This window comes from Rhinopithecus roxellana, chromosome 5 (genome assembly GCF_007565055.1).
Source record: "Rhinopithecus roxellana isolate Shanxi Qingling chromosome 5, ASM756505v1, whole genome shotgun sequence".
Lineage (NCBI taxonomy): Eukaryota > Metazoa > Chordata > Mammalia > Primates > Cercopithecidae > Rhinopithecus > Rhinopithecus roxellana.
Window position 1 is genome coordinate 159,589,151 of NC_044553.1, and position 17,863 is coordinate 159,607,013.

At 43.8% G+C, this 17,863-nt stretch overlaps 1 non-coding gene across 1 annotated transcript; it reads left to right on the forward strand.

The window, feature by feature from the left end:
• The first annotated feature begins 3,990 nt into the window (after positions 1-3,990).
• LOC115897997 lies at positions 3,991-4,063 on the forward strand. The gene has a single exon (XR_004057764.1). It is a non-coding gene; the product is annotated as a small nucleolar RNA SNORD113/SNORD114 family (small nucleolar RNA).
• Positions 4,064-17,863: the final 13,800 nt, after the last annotated feature.

Here is a 17,863-nt window from a genome sequence, read left to right on the forward strand (position 1 = left end):
TGAAACCTCATCTCTACTAAAAATATAAAAATTAGTTGGGTGTGGTGGTGAGTGCCTGTAATCCTACCTACCTGGGAGGCTGAGGCAGGAAAATCACTTAAACCCAAGAGGTGGAGGTTGCAGTGAGCCGAGATTTCACCACTGAACTCCAGCCGGGGCAACAGAGTCAGACCCTGTCTCAAAAAAACAAAAAACAAAAAACAAAAAACCCAAAATCAATTATCCTATACCCTATTCTTATGCTTTTGTAACTCATGGATAATGATTATATTATTACAAGTAAATTAATGCATGAAGAACTCAAGTAAAAGAAATAAGTGAATAAAAACATGGCCACATCTGGACCAAATATAACATGTGTAATAAAGCATGTCACAGTCCTGATCTATTGCTCAGGAAGTGGGAATCGTGTCAGATTTTTAATCTCTCACAATGAGAAACATGTAGATAAATATATGAGTTGTCTATGTTTATGTTGAGTTGTCTTTGGTTCCCTGGTTGTTTGTCTTATCCCTAAATAGGGATGTTGTTTATATAAACAAAAAACTAATTTTAAAGAGGGCCAGTGACAAGAATTTGTTCCACAGCAAGAGCTATTGTGCTCACTAAATTCCATTACAAAGTGACATCATCTGTTATTACTTTGGTCATGATCAACTATGCATGTGCTACGATGATCCATGCTATAATCTAGATCATGTGTAAGGATACTGATTTTATCTTAATAATGAACAAATGCATGTTAATAATAATCATTAGCTAAAAAGGATAAAGCAAGGGCCAGTAGCAAACACGTCTGGAAATAATGGTTGTGATGTAACTGGGTCCAGTGATTGTGTTCTTCTTAAGGCAAATATTTTGGCTCTTACAAGTGTTTGCATAAAGAGGCTATACATAGATGCACATTATCAGACATGTTCTGGGTTTCTGAGAGTTTACATATTGTTCTGTTTCTTTACAAAGAATGAATAATTGGCCAAATTGGTTTGTGAATGAATGAATGAAGTGGTATCAAGCACTGTTCATTGGTATGAAATTGCTCTGAAACGAGTATTTAGATGAATCTAATTGTGCATATGGGAGGTCCAAAGATTTAGGTTGTTGAGTGCATGGGTGGAGGCATTGAAGCTGACATGTTTTGTAGAGAACTCTCATTTGTGATTCAGGTGTTGGATTCAAAGGCATCCATTTAATTTATTTAAGTGCAGGATGTGGATGTTTGTTACTTGGGTAAACGTGTGTCACGGTGGTTTGCTGCACCTATCAACCCATCACCTAGGTATTAAGCCTGGCATGCATTAGCAATTTTTTCTGATGCTCTCCCCACCCTCCCCTGACAGGCGCCAGGGTGTGTTGTTCCCCTCTTGTGTCCATGTGTTCTCATTGTTCAGCTCTCACTTATAAGTGAGAATGTGCAGTGTTTGGTTTTCTGTTCCTGCATTAGTTTGCTGAGGATAATGGCTTCCAGCTTCATCCATGTCCCTGCAAAGCACATGCTCTCATCCCTTTAATGGCTGCATAGTATTCCATAGTGTATATGTATCACATTTTCCTTATCCAGTCTATCATTGATGGCCATTTGGGTTGATTTCATGTCTTTGCTGTTGCGAATAGTGCTGCAATGAACATACATGTGCATGTATCTTTATAATGGAATGATTTCTATTCCTTTGGGTATATACCCAGTAACGGAATTGCTGGGTCAAATGGTATTTCTGCTTCTAAATCTTTAAGGAATCACCACACTGTCGTCCACAATGGTTGAACTAATTTACATTCCCACAAACAGTGTAAAAACTTTCTTATTTCTCTTTAACTTCGTCGGCGTCTGTTTTTTCTTGACTTTTTAATAATTGCCATTCTGACTGGAATGAGGTGGTATCTCACTGTGGTTTTGATTTGTATTGCTCTGATGATCAGTGATGTTGAGCTTTTTCTCTTGTTTGTTGGCTACATGTATGTCTTCTTTTGCGAAGTGACTATTCATGTTCTTCGCCCACTTTTTAATGGGGTCATTTGTTTTTTTCTTGTAAATTTGCTTAAGATCCTTGTAGATTCTGGATATTAGACCTTTGTCAGATGGATAGATTGCAAATTTTTTCTCCCATTCTGTAGGTTGTCTTTTCACTCTGATGATAGTTTCTTTTGCTGTGCAGAAACTCATTAGTTTAATTAGATTCCACATGTCAATTTTTGCTTTTGTTGCAATTGCAAAGGCATCTATTTCAAATGCAAAATTAATAATTGAATTAATATGACAAAAAAGAGGGACTTTCTGGCCAATTGTAAAAAGAGCATGACCCAATTATAAAAATTGATCTAAACTTGCTTACCTTTCATTTATTAGAATATTAGAGCACAGTCAAAATTTAGGATGTTTCATTCTTTTTACCATTTGCTTTCTGCCCTCCAGAATGTATTATCGTTGGTGAAGACCTTGGCTGGTAAGTCTCTGGGAAAGAAGACTATAGGCCCATACAAATAATGTGCAAAGTTCTTGTTCTTGGGTGGGGTGTTTACTCAGAGGTATTCATTGTATTATAAAATAATGCATAAATGACTACATCTATATACAGAATTAAAAAAGAACAGGGATGAGAGTGTGTTACACACCAAAAATTAGAATGAGTCCAATCAGAACATCTGTGGAATTACATATTTTTAATATCCTGAAACACTGAATTTTATGAATAAATTAGTAAATCAGGAATGTTCCTTCTTTTGGTGAGGATCATATACACAAAGAATAGTAATACTCAACGTTCTTGCTCTGGGAGAATGGTGAGTTCAAGTTTGTTTTGTTAAGAGAAGCAAATAAATAATTTCACAAATTTACCAATACCTAATTACAAATAGCTAAGCAAATCAAGGAGGGAAACATGGATCAGTTTTTGATATTTTCACTCCCTTTTTGTAAGGGATATTCCTGCGTATTTTGTGTATAAATTTTTAAAGGTATAAAGTAATACATATTTATTTTTCCTTTTTTTCACCATCTGCTTTCAATTCCATAGAATGAACACACTGATCATTACAATGATTCTGTAATGATGAAGACCTTCATGGGTCAGTGTGAGTAATGATCCAAGTTCTTGTCATTGTTGGATGGTCCATTTAGGGTATTTAGTGTATGATAATAATAACACATAATATAATCAGTGAAGGCTACATAAGGACCAATGGTAAGATTGTATTATAAATCAAGTTTCACGATGACTACTGTTTTACACAACAGAAGTCCTTTTTAAAAGAGGAGCTCTACATTTTTAGCTCTGTGGGTATGGAATATGGAGTCAGATGTATGTAACTCTCATCGTTTTTATGTTGGGTGGTTCATATAAGGGTATTCCTGATATTGTTAAAATGGATAATATGTTAATTAATAAGATGGCGCTCCATTCACAAACCAGAGATAAGAATGTGGCATAAATCATTGTTTGTGATCAATTTCTGCGATGGTTACTTCATGTTCACTAAATTGAAACCTAAATCTAGGTCTTTTCATTTGGTAATATCCTCTTTCATTTGGTAATATCATCTACAGGATGGATAGACCAGAGCTGATTAAATTATTCTTCCTTGATGAGGAACTTTACCTTATCCCTTGGAGTAAGGAGAATGTCATGCAATGTAAGTAATAAAGTTTTTGGGGTTGGGTTGTTAGTTCATGATTTCTACTGTCATTTAAAAAGATAATTAAATTTTAAAAGGTCATGCATAGGCCTATGATGAGAATGTGTTATGGACCGAAATTAATCCAATTTAGCACAAGTGAAGTATAAGAAAAAAAACCTTAGCTTTTCCATTCATTTTCAATAGTTAAATGTCACACTGTATGTTTGTCTCACTGATTATTTAAAGACTCTTCTCTTGATAAAGGCTGTTACTCATTTATGGAGTCAGTATTCTAGTTGTTGAGTAGGATGGTGGTTCAAGCTTGTTCATTTGATATCTAAAAATGTTTCAAATTAAATGTAGAGGGGCCATGTCTGGACCAATGATGTGAATGGAATGCATCTGAATAAAAATTATGATCAATCATTTTTGAACAACTGAGGTCCACTGCAAAAAGAAGAACTAATATGTAAACCTTTGTGGGAATAATGTCAGGCAAGTTTGAGAATCTAGTTCCGGAGCTTGAGAGGTTTCACAGATACTGATTTTATACAATTAGCAGATCCACTTGTGTGGATCAACACACAAGTATATTCATGAGGAATATAATTAATTCAGTTCTGAAATACCTTGGTCCATCAAGAAAAAAAAACATTAAATTTGTCACCACTTTGGGTAAGAAGCATCTAGATAGAAGTATTTAATAGTCAATGTTCTGCTCCTAGTTTGCTGTGGGTTCCCAGATGTTTGATTCATTAAGACAAAAAAAAGTTAAAATTAAACAAACAAATATGTGTATAGCTAAATAAATGGGTGCCAAATATGAACCAATGATAAGGGTATTTCATTATTTTCTACATCTGCTTTGTAAGCCTACAGAACAGAGGTAACTTGGCTGTTTTAATAATTATTTAAAGGATGAAGATCTTGACTGTTACCTGTGTGGCCAAGGAGAGTGTAGAACAGGGCGAGTCAGATTAAGTTTTTATTCTTGGTTTAGCCTTTTGTTAGAGATGATGATTATTTATTATTTAAAAAGAAGAAATGACTTTATGCAATCATAAAATCCAAGAAGACCATGCCTGAACCAATGATAAGAATGAATCCTGCCAAGTGTCATTTTGCAAAACGAGATCCATTTAAAAAGAGGTTTGGTTTGCTACCTCTTAGATTAAGGAGATTATAGGCAGATTCGAGCCTTAGTCAAAGATCTCGTTTTTGGGTTAGTTGTGTTCTCTTGAGTTTTATTATTTTATTAAAAATAATAAATAGTTAAACAAGTACAAAGCGTTTATGCTAGTAAAATTACAATGGCCACTCATGACCGGTTGGGAGATTATATCATGAAACAAGGATTTGTTTAACTTGGGTTAACTCTTTTACCACTGTTTGAGGAGGTCATGGAAAGATTTAAATGATAGTCAATTTCTCCCCTCTTTCTTGGGAGTAGATTCTTTGTTGTTGACTTTGTTTTTGAAAATGAGTAACTGACTAAATTAATGAACAATAAAAACACTAGAATGGACAAGAATATTCAAATGATAACATTTCATGAAGCAAGAATTATGATCAACACAATTCTGCTTCTCTGAAATCCATTTAATAGAAAAGAGTCAGTCTGTTTTCTCTGTGTATAATGAGGTCAGAAACAGGTGTTAAAACATTCAGTGTTCTTGTTTTTGTATTTTGGTGGGTTCATGGAGTTGATTATTATGATTAAGGAAATAAGTATATAAAAATAAATTAGAAGAGGGCGAATCATGAACCAGTGGTTAAAATGTGTTTTGAAACAAAGATTATAAGTATTTCAGTTCTGCACCATGGACTTTTATGAAACGAAACCTTCATCTTTTATATCTTTATTTTAATAGTACATAGTACCATTCTGCATATACTACAGATATATTTTAGACATTTTTGCATGCTACTTATATTGAGTTTTTTTCACTATCTCAGTTATAAATTCTAGTGAATTGATTTATTTGGAGGTGGTAGTAGGAAACCCCTGTACCCCATATTTTAAAATTTTCTGGCAGGTGATATCGGAGAGAGTACTAAAATAACTAATATTAAGGTATTAATTTCAGCTCAACAAGTATTGATGCTAATTTTTGTCATACCCTATGTCAGGAGTGGCATTTATATATGAATTTAGTTCCACTCATTAAGTAGCTCTGTGAGATTAGATAGAGACCCACTTATAAATGCAGCAATTCAATAGAATAGGGAAGGTAGATGGGCTCTCTGTGAGGTTAGAGGTAGACCCACTTATAAATGCCACAATTTGATAAGATAGGACAGGTAGATGGGCTTTCCAGAAGCACAGAAGGTATGCCTTCAGCTCAATCTTAGTGTCAGGTGACAAAGCTGGGGACCACACTCCTCTCCTTCACTGCTCTGCCCCTTGTGCCTTGCATGGAGAGCACACACAATAAGCACCTGTTGAATGAGTAGGTGAATACATGGTGAATAAAAGAATGGAGGAATGAAGCAGTACATGAACAAATGAGTCTTCGAGTAAACACAGGAATGAATAAATGAAGTAATAAAAATGGGAAGGAGTACATGAATGAGTGAATGGATCAATGATAGGTCCATGAGTGACTGAGTCAGCGATAAGTGGATAAATGCATGGTGAGTTAATGAGTGGGTGAGTTCATGTGTAAGTAGAAATGTCACAAAGTGAATGAGTGGATGATGAAAGACTAAGTCAATGAGCAAATGAATGGAAGACTAACAGGTCAAGGAGTCAAGAAATGAAAAAGGAACATGTAAATGGATGAGTGAATCAATAGGTCCATGAATTCCTGAATGAATTTATGAATTAACAGATAAATGAAAGTCAATTAGTAATAAGGAAATAAATGAATAGATGAGTCAATGTATGAATCAATCAATGAGTTAATGACTCAATGAAGAACCAAATGAATGAATTAATCTATGAATGAGTGAGTTTACAAATGAATAAATCAAAGAAAGAGGAAACAATTGAATAAATTAACTGGGTAGATAAGTCAGTGAATGAAACAAATTATGAGTGAATAGATAGACAAAGGGATGGATAAATGATGGATATATTACAGCTAATGAATAGAACAGTGAATTAGTGAGTGAGCAAATGAGTCAGTGAATGAGTATGTAATCAAGGAATAAATTAGTTCTGGGAATGAGTAAGTGAATAAGTGAATGAGTCAATAAATTAGTGAATTAGTCACTTATTGAAGCGTAAGGCAGTGAGTGAATGAACTCACACTGGGACTCTTTCCCTGACTGTTCCACAGAGAATAGTCATGCCCCAGCTTCACACCACAACATAAATAATCAGAGCACCCACCCTACACTATCGTGGGCGTTTGTTTACATGTGATCACTAAACTGATGTGCCGCAGGAGCCAGGAACTGGGTCAAATTATTCTCTCTATCCCTGGTGCCTGCCCAGCTCTGAGCCTCGGAAGAGCACAGTAAATTGTTGCTGAATGAATGAACGATAGCTAAAAATACATGAGCTTTTTTGGAACCAGGATGGGCCGTCTGAGAATGGCCTGGGAGCTGTTCTTTGGGGAGGTGTGCTGTGTGTCAGATGGTTTGTGGCATCCTCCTACGCAAGTCCAGAGTCTGCCTTGAGTCCAGCTTCCTGTGTCCAGTGCCAGACAGTGAGACAGGATACTGGCAGTTCGAACTGCCCTGGATGTTGGCCCATCCTTGGGCAATGCTGGCTTGGCATGGTGGAATGGAAGCCCTAGGTCTTCCCGAAAGCTGCCCTTGCCTCTGCCAAGACAGGAGATCAGAAATAACCCGGTCTTGTTTTTATGCCTTCAGCAAGTGGGCCCACTCCATGCCTTTCCAAGCAAACCATATTCCTCCTTGCTGTAATTGTGGGACATTGGATTGAAGTACCCCTTGACCTTTATCTGGTAGATGAAAATAACAGTCTCCTGCCTGGGTGGATGTGCTGCTTTACAGGAGATTATTTAATACATGTTACATACGTAGCGTGGTACCTGGGAGGAAACAGATGTTTCAGAAATGTTACATGCCAATTTTCTTCATCTCCACCCAACGTAGCTATTTTTGATGATTTCAAATGCATTAATTTAAAAGCTCTCAGATGGATGTGATACTCAAATTCCCCTCTTCCAGAAGATTGGAGAGTTCAACTGAGTTCTAGGAAGAATACCAGTCTGGATGGTATTCTGGGTCAGTCCAGACCTTCAAGATGGCATGGCATGCCCTTCTACCAGGGAACAGTCAACCAGAAAAATGAGTTGGCAATATCCACGTTCTATGTAGGACACATACACGAGACCCACCCTTCATCTCTCTACCCTTCCCTCCCTTCCTTCATTCAACACATAGGTATTCAGGGCCCACTGTATGCCTCACACTGACCATTTCTTGTCTTCTCTTATCTTGGCTGTCTCCTGACCCTGGATTTCATCTCTCACTGCTGTTCTCACGTCCTTCCTTTGAACTTGGCGATCGGTTCTTGGTCATCTGGTGTGAATACTGCCCTCTCCTTCATGAGGACTTGATTTGGGCTTCCTACTTCAGAGCACATCAGGTAGACTCCCCCTTCTTAATTCGGGGCATTGGGGACCCCTATTCTGACTCTTCTAGGTCAGCTGTTTTCCATCTGGGCAAGCTTCAGCCCCTTATAAGAGGAGCTTAGGTTGTGTTGGTGGCAGGGTGACATCTGAATGCTGGGGTTGGGTGGCAGCGTCAGCATGGAAGGCTTCGGGCTAGACTCTGAGATTCGCTTGGTGCCTGAAAGCTGGTCTAGGAGAGAGGAGTTAGGTTGTCACTGCCCCCTTGTCCACTGAATTCCTTGAATAATGAGGTGAAACAACCTTTCAACATTCAGCAACTTGCAATTAATTTAGTTTTCCCATCCCTCCCACTGGTTACTCAGCCTGTGCTGGGCCTGACACACATGTCACCCCCTCTCCTATCTTCACAGCCCCCCGCCCTCTCCCCTAGCTTCCTTCCCACAGTCTTCTGTTCACATCTGCCCTTCCTCACTCCTCCATACCCACGCCAGAACCCACATCACATTGTCTGCTGTGAGCTGCCAATTTATCCCAAAGGGCTATGAGCTTCTTGAGGCAGGTGTTCTTTTTATGTCATTATAATCCACAGAAGGTCTAGACATCAGGAAATGTTAGGTGAATTAGGTGTTCATCCAGTCATTCATTTATACAAAAGGTATTGGGCTCTTTCTGTGTGCCAAAGGCTGGGTGGTAGAAGTAAGTAATCTATCTTACAAGAAGTAAGACAGATACCACCTCTGCCCTTATAGAGCTCCAAGTCTTGGGTGAGAGATTTTAAGCAAATGTTTCCGGCAAAAGAATTTAATTACACTCGTGATAAGTGCTATGAAGCCATGGCTCTGGGGACCGTCATTTGCTCGGCCAGCTGGGTTGGTCCTGATGTTCCCCTTGCTTCTCTCCTTGGCTTTGAGGAGAGCCTGAGAGAAGGACAGGACTCTAGCCATGGTCAGAGATGGCCAGTGGCTTTGGCTCCCTGGGCTCAGGTCTGTGGGATGTTTGGACATCTAGGAGGAAAGAGGAATGACTGGACCTGGGGGTTTATGCTTGGCTGTTAAGCTTGAGTTCTGCTTGATAATGACCTGGGCGATTGTGAGCCGTCGAACCCTGCCCTTTGCTCAAGCACCTCACCTGTTAAGGTCTCTGCCGAGTGTCAGGGTTTAGTCTTCCCTGTCAACTTCCAAGTATTTCTCTCAGATATTTTGCTAAATGACAAACTAAAGGTAGACTGGAATATGAGTTGACCTTTTCTTTTTCCTCCACTGCAGTTCTGAGTTTCTTAAAGTGGTTGCCTGAGAAACAGTGATATCCTGCAGGCAGCTGGGCCACTGGGCATGCGCTGTTCCAAGCATCATCCCTGCTGCCTCCTCCTTCTGCCTTTGTTGTTCAGTCTCCACCCAGGCACCCATCCCTCCTCTGTAGAACCCCCAGTGAGCCCGCAGGTCCCTCTTCTCATCTGCACCACCATGCCACCCAGGCTTCCCTCATCTTGGGCTGGTCTTTCTGCTCCCACCTCCACTCTGTTCTCTTCCTGGGAGGTGGAGTTAGAGCAGTCTTTCTAGAATGCATGCCCCAGAGTCCCTGCTCCTGAAAGCCTGCTCATGACTCCCATAGACCCCAGGATGGAGCCGCAGCTCCTTGGCCTCCTGCCATGCTTCCCACTACCTGCCCCCTGCCCTTGTGTGCTGCCTGCCAGAGCCTGCCCAGGTCTCCGGGCGTGTGCAGTCTTTATGCCTTTGCCCTTGAACCCCTCTCTGTTGCCACCCTCCCACTGCTCCATGGATGCAAGACTGCTCTTGCTTCCCTCCCTGCGGAGGGCTATGTTGCCCCACACTTGAACTGTTACATGGTCATGAACTTGACCTTCATTCATAACATTTGTTGCTTGGTCATGATTTGTTTAGGTGTCTGCTTCCACAACCAGACCTTCAGCTCCCTGAGTATAGGTGCTCTGTCCTGGTCATCTCAGACTCCCCCACTGTCCAGTACAGAATCCAGTGCAGAGGGGCTGATCATTCAGAACATTAGTTGAATGAAGGAATGAGTGGTTGCACAAAAGGATAGTTGTACTGTCATACTGGGGCACAAATTATATCCCTGGCGGAGAACTGGGTTCCCTGGCATGGCGGAATATCACCTCCTTCTCCAGCCAACTCCACTTTGCCTTCCACCTGTGACTCATTAAGAGCTATGTAACCTTAATCCTTGAAATTGCCTGAGATGGAGCATGTTTTCACTCAATGGCATGGACATGGGGATTTTATTCCTTTCTTAAATAAATCTCACTCCCCTAGGAAGCTTGGACAGGATGTGGGCAATCAAACTAGGGCTTGAAACTGAATGTTTTGCAAAAGGCCCCTTTCGAAATTTGAAACCCTGTGGCCACTGGCCAGAGCTGAGTCTGGCTTGTGGGGGTCGCCGGGGCCTCCTCTCAAAGAAGGGAAGGGAAGATTGAAAATAAACCTAGGCTGATGGTTTGTGAGACAGAATTCTGAGGTCTGGTTTTGCTTCTCTGACGAAACTTGAGTGAGCTTGGCCATCCTCTTGAGCTCTTCTTCCGAGCCTTTGGCCGAAGGCTCCAACCCTCCCAAAGCCAGAAGGGAGATTGATTTGATCCTGAAATGGACAGGACTAGTGTGCAGGCACTAGGTGGGATGGGAGCTTTGGCCCAGGTTGGGAGGAGAGGGAACTCAGGGCCAGGGCCAGCGATCGTGCAGTCCTGCTCAGAGGGTGGAGTGACGGGGGGCTGACCCTTCTCCCAGGGAGCAGGCACTGGGTGGACCCTGACACTGGGGAGAATGAAAGGAAAATTATATCATGCCTATTGTGTGCCAGGCACAGGCAGCCGCTCCCCTTTCATCCGGGGAATGTCCCGGGTGGGGGATGCCAGTTCCTCATTGTGCAAATGAGGAAACTGAGACCCGGGGCCCATCCCATCCATGCTCAGGGCCCAGGCAGCTCTGACTGAATGTTCAGTGCTCTCTGCCGGCGTCCGGGCGCTTGCCACGCAGAGCAGTGACCGAGGATCACAGATGCAGTGGGCTGGGGGGATGGCAGAAAACAAAGGGTTAGGGTGCCCGGATGCCAGGTTCTCAGTGCTGGTGTCCTCACAACTGGCTGTCCCTATGCCCCTGCTGTCCTCAGTGGGTGGACACTAGACCCGGACTGACCCCTGGGACAGGAGGATTCGAGATGTCTTATTTTCTTTTGATTTCTTTTGTCTTTTCTCTGCCAGGAAGATACTGGTCTCTGTTCTTGGTTAAGTTCCCGGAACCGTCTAAGTTTCGTGCCCCTCAGCTGTAAAAGGGAAGTGCATTGCATTTGTTTATTCTGTAAAACTCTTGGTGTGTGCCATGGCTATGCACTGATGACGAGCACATGTGTGCGGCCCTGCCCCCATGGAGCACGTACATGGTCCTTCAGCCGGAGACCGCGCTGGGAGAACTCAGGGGTTCGCTCCCGGTCAGAGGTGAGCATCTGCCTCTGCATACAGGAAGGCATTTCATGAAACCCCAAAGGCCCTGCAGCCCCCACACGTGGAAGGAGTCACTCTCCTCCATGTGGGGTGAGCTACGCTGGCCTTGTGGCATTCACATGTTCTCTCCACCTGCTTCTCCAGCCTGAAGGGGACCTCAGTGTCCTCTGATGACCTTCTGGAAGAGAGACATTTCCTCCCTGCCTTCACTGGAGCCTTTAGACGGAGCCGGTGACAGCCCAACCCAGGTTGTTTCCCATCTGTGAAATGGGAAGAGGGAGGAGGGCGCCAATCCCTTGCCCTCACCCGTTGTCCGCTAGAGAGAGGAAAGATGTTTCAATTCTGATCCCCACACACCTCTACCCCGTCCTTCCAGGCTCCTGATCCTCATTGTAATTTTGGGGCTATTTGGTGATATTTTCTTTGTCCTTGGATCTGAGGCTTCTCCTACCAGCACGTGTGTTTTCAACATGACAAAACAAAAGCCCTGGGCCAGGCGGGGTGGCTCATGCCTGTAATCCCAGCAGTTTGGGAGGCTGAGGCAGGTGGATGACGAAGTCAGGAGTTCGAGACCAGCCTGACCAACATCGTGAAACCCCATCTCTACTAAAAATACAAAAAATTAGCTGGGCATGGTGGCATGCACCTGTAATCCCAGCTATTCAGGAGGCTGAGGCAGGAGAATCATTTGAACCCGGGAGCTGGAGGTTGCAGTGAGCTGAGATCACGCCATTGCACTCCAGCCCAGGCAACAAGAGTGAGACTCCGCCTCGGGGGATAAAAAAAAATAAGACAGCCCTGCTCCTGCAGCAGGGTCTGAACCCCATCCCTGACAGATGTTTCTGGTATCAGCAGCAGCTGGTGACCCCGACCAGCCCCCTGCCAGCCGGGGCTCCTTGCAGCCACCCAGAGGGGACAAAGGCCATCCTGGGCACATGTGTCCCTCCTGTGGCCTCCCTTCCTTCAGCTGCCCGCCCCCACCCCCACCCCATTGCTGCTGAGCTCCTGGCTTCATTTATTGATGGACTCTCCTGTGGGGTTCTCTGGGGAACCCAAGCCAGAGTTCAGACTTCCTAAAGGGCTGCTTAACTGACTCCCTGTGTCCCGGGGTTCCCCTGTCCTCCTCTGCGATCCTGGTCCCTGGCCCCCTCATTTGCACGCAGCTGTGCTATACATTCCCTTTGCATCACCCCCCACCCCCTGCTCCCTGCAAAACCCCACTGCTCTGCAGGCCACAAATCCAGAGATTTAATACCCCAGTGAACTGTGGGCCACGTTCCTTGGCCCAGCTGTTTACTCAGCTGGTGGGTGCTCATCAGAGTTGGAGAAGCCATATTGGAGGGGAGGGGTCCCAAAGGTAGCAGCAATCCCTCTAAAGCCATGGAGTTGGGTGCCAAGGGCCACCCGGGGCCCTGTGGTCCTATGCTGCTGCAATAAAGGTCTCCTGGCTTCTCCTCCCAGGCTTCCTCCTTGCCATCCTTTCTCGGAGACTGTGGCTGTGTGGCCTGGGTTTGGATTTGTATTGTGAGGAAGAAGACACAGAGTGGGGTGTGTGACAAAGGCTGGGGTAAGCAGGAAATCAAGCCTTGCTAGTTGGTTTTCTGGAGTGGAATTGAGCCTTAAGAAATGAGATTTGTGAGGGCCAGGTGTGGTGGCTCATGCCTGTAATCCCAGTGCTTTGGGAGACCCATATGGGAGGATAGCTTGAGGCCAAGAGACCAACCTGGGTAACATAGCAAGACCCTGTCTCTACAAAAAAATGAAAAGATGAGCTGGGTGTGTTGGTGCACGCCTGTGGTCTCAGCTACTCAGGAGGCCCTCGGGATGCCCCTCTACCCTGACTTCTAGTATGGCTTTGTGCCACTGTACTCCAGCTTGGGTGATAGAGCAAAGTCCTATCTCTAAAAAAAGAAGAAAGAAAAAAAAAAAAAAAACCAACCTTGTGAGCTGGAAACAAGGGAGACAGAGGTCCTTCTAGTTCCCCAGCCCAACCCTGCAGGACCCCCAGGGAGCTGTCCCTCCCTCCCTGCTTCCCTGACATGGGTGGAGTCTGTGCTGCCACACTGGCCACCTTGCTGAAGCCTGCCAGTGCTGCAGGGGGGTGTCACTGGCCTTCCTTACAGAGAAGGAAACTGAGGCTCAGATGAATGCAGACAGCCTAGGCCTGCGCCAAGTCTGGGGTGCATCTCACGTCCCCACACCTGCCTCCAGTACTGCTCACTGCACCCGGGACACACAGGTAGGGGATTGAAGCAGAAGCTGGCAGCGGCTCTGTCTGCAGAGGCTGGTTGCCTTGTCTCCCATCTGTGTGCTTGGGTCAGGGCCTCTTTCACGAAAAGGCCTCCGTCCCGAGAGCACTGCAGCACATGTTCACGGTTTGCTCAGCAGGATGAAAGAGCTCACCAAACTTTCCTGGCCGAGTTGACCAATTCGGTGATTTTTCATAAAGCCCCGCAGCAAAGCATCTGGAAAGCTCCTTTCCTGCTCCTGACAGTCACCCCGAGCAGCGTGTTTCCAAATCCACAGAACATATGGGCTGCGGAGCTGAGAGCCTTGCTCCTGGCCCAGCCAACAGAATGCTGTCTTCTTTCCTTGGCATGGGTGCAGGGGCCACTCTCAGCTGCCTTGCCCCCAACCTTAGAGCCTTGCCTTTGGTACCCACTCGCTTGCCTCCAAATTCCTGCGTCCAAGACCTCAGGGACAGCCCCCATTGGGTACTCATCTGCTATTAATACCAGCCCATTTCTTTCCCAGCAAGGAGAGCCTGGCTGAGTCAGTCCCTGGGCCAAGATTGGTATGGAAGGAACTCTACTGATATGAGCAAGGCAGTGAATATGCAAAGCACAGCTCCTGAATCCAGGATCAGGTCATAGCCAGTGGCTATCAGAGCCTCAGATGGAAGAGCCAGCGGGAAGCCCCAGACCCACCTGGCTGTATGGGACTGACCCAGCACAGTGAGAAGACCCAGGTGGATGTAAGTTATAGTTACTGTTCTCATTCTGGGTTGGAGGCTGGGCTTATCCATGGGTACTGAATCCTTAAAAAGTTAAATGAAGATACTAAAATAGAGCCACTTAGGGACTCATGTTGACTGGTGTCGGAATAAAGACTATAATCAGTCCAATTCTGTGTATATCTGAGTTTGAGGACAATGATAGTAATAATAACAATAGCAATAACTTGACTGGTCTAAACCTCAATGCATTGCTCTACTTGGCCAAACCTTTATACCCCACTTCCCCCAAGTTCCTTTATCTCAGTGAATGGCCTCAGTAATCCTGAAACCAAGGTCTGCTGCATCTTCTTCCTCCCCTGCACCCTCCAGGAGCAATCCATCACCAAGTCCCATCAGTGCGACACCCTGAATGTCTCTCCTCCTCACTTCCTTCCAATTGCCCCTGCCTGGTCAGGCCTCATCCTCCCTGTCTGGCTCCATTGGATGCCCTCTGCTTGCTTGCCTCATCTCTGGCTGTATCCTGTGGGTGACATGCATGCATAACCGGCACCACTTAAACCCCCCGGTGGGCTCCAGGCTGCACCAAGCCACGCCATCCCATTGGCCCCGTGCCCTTTCCTTTCCCTCTCCTGCTCCAGCCTTACTTGTAATTCCTCAGTTCACACCTCCATCATGTCTGTCAGTCTCAAGATCTCCTCGAAACCCGCAGCCCTTCTCCAGACCTGTTCAAGTGCCCCATTCATCACTGCCCGTGTATAGTTCCGTAGTTGTCCATTTCACATTGACTTCCCAGTATCTGGAGGCAGGAGCCGGCTCTCACCCAACTTGCCATTCCCAAAGTACCCTCTCAGTGAATGTGGCAGGTCCCCCTGCCTTGTTAATACCCTCTCAGTGAATGTGGCAGGTTCCCCTACCTTGTTAATACCCTCTCAGTGAATGTGGCAGGTCCCCCTACCTTGTTAATAAGTCATGTGATTGGGCAGGTTGTGTGACTTGTCCCTCTTGTCTCAGAAGGTCGTCCTGCCCAGAGCCTGTGAAGGTGCAGTGGCCAGAGCCAGGCTTCGAAGAGGACAACCGTGATGGGCTCAGCGTGTGCGTTGCTGGGTGAGCTCTGCTTTTCCTGGTTACACTCGGAAATACTTGTGTACCTGTGACTAAGGGCCAAACTCGGACTAGATGACAGGCGATCAAAGATGGGCTTTGTGACAGGCTGGAGTGCCTGCGATGGCCTCAGAGAGGGGCTGGAATGCATGTGTTTCTCACCAAGAATGTTAGCAAGCAGAGGCTGGGTCATTTCTAACAGCTGCTTCTCTGAGTGGAGGGAAGGGCTGGCTAGGGAAGTCCCTCATCTCTGGTCCCACCTAAGAGGTGGGAGTCATGTTACTGTGCAGCTGATCAGATGCCAGCTTGAGATGGGGCTCAGGGTAACCTTCACATCCCTGCCCGAAGGCTCTTTTAAAAATTATGTAGCTAATTGCATTCTATTAACTCATTACCGTAATGGAGAGTGCAATAAGCAGGGGTCATGTACATTTTCCCCATAAAATAACCTGAGCTAATGGCTGACATTTATTGCACATAATTTTAAAAAATATTTTTCCCATTAAAAAAGAAATACATGTTTATTATACAGAGCTTGAAAAATATTGAAAAGAACAAGTGTAAGAGCAAGACTCTCGCTGGTTCCCCCACTCACAGATCACCGTTGCCAACATTTTGGTGGCCAGCCTCGGCCTTTTGTTTTTTTCTATAAATTAGGTGTGTACGTGTCTGTGTGTGCTTAATTGAGTTTATCATTGCCATCCTGTCTTTTATTTCCACTAATTATATATCCTGAACATTTCCCATGCCATTAAGCAATTTCTTATCTTGTGCTTTTTAATGGTTACATAGGGTTCTAGCAAATGGCTATATTGTAATTAATTGGTTTGCTTTTATTGAATATTTAGATCCATTTAGAAGTTGAATTGCGTAAATCGGGAAGGACATCTTTGTTTATTCACTGTCATATACGTGTCTGGCTCACTTTCTGCAGTTCATTCTGTGTCAAAAGGTGTGAGCGTTTTATGGCCAAATTGCCCTCTTAAAGCTTGTATCAACTTACCTTCTCAGAATTAGTTTGAAAAGTACCTGTTTCTCTGGGAATTATCAAGGTTGTTCACCTTTGCCAATTTGTCAACACACAGTATTTCATTCTTTTCATTGGCAGTTCTTTTATTACCTGTAATAAAAAACATTTCCCCCTATCTCTTTTGGTTATCTCTATCTGAATTGCCAGTTCAGGTTTTTTTTTTTTCATTTTTCATTTAGTTTTTACTTTTGTCATAGTCATGCAAATGCATCGTTTTAAGAGTCAGATAGTTCTACAAGATGGTTGTAGAGCAGCAGGCTTCCAACTCTCCCAATTCCACCCTAATTTTCTGCTTAACGGAAGCAACAGTTTTTAACTCCTTTAACTGATTCTCTTGACATTTACATCCGAATATCTAAGTAACATTGTTTTTCTCTTCTACTTCTTGATTTTCTTTTTCTTTTTTGAGGGTTAGGCATTATCGTGACTTTACAACTGTAGAAGATGAGGATTTGACTCCTTGGCCTCACCGCCCCCTCTTCCCTTCTTTCTGTGCACCATCCTCAGTATATTTAGTACAGAGTTCGGGCTTGATCCAAATTCAGAGTTCACCTTTTTATGAGAGTGTAAGCACTCCTGAAATCTGAGCAACGTTAGCACTACAATTCACCTTTCCTTCACGACTGTTTTTTCTCTTGGAGTTAGTAATTATCTTGTATTTTTTTTCTCTTTGATTGGTTAGTTTTTTTGTGAGCCTAGCTGATTTATCCCTAGCCTCTCAATATATTCAAACACATAATTTTTAATTTTTTAAAAAATGTGTTTTATCCTATCTAGAAATGTCTTCCTAGAACCTTCTGGCCAGTTTTGTTATGAACCGGGTGATCTTTAGGGTTCTGGATACCATTTTGGAATATCTTTCACATTCTCCTTCTGAGGATTCCTTTGATCCTCTCTCCTTACCTGGATTTTGTAGATTGCCTACTTTTGTAGATTCCATGTTATTATCCTTTTTGGTTTACTCCTTTGTTTTGCTAGAGTGCATCCCCTAGCAGTTTCTGTAGAAATGCTTAATGGAAGGTAAATTTTTAGAGCTCTTTCACATCTAAAAAGGAAAATGTCTAGCCCACACTGACATTGAAAGATTGGCTGAGTATAGAATTCAAAGTTGGAAACCTTTTTTTTTTTATTTTGGCTCAGAT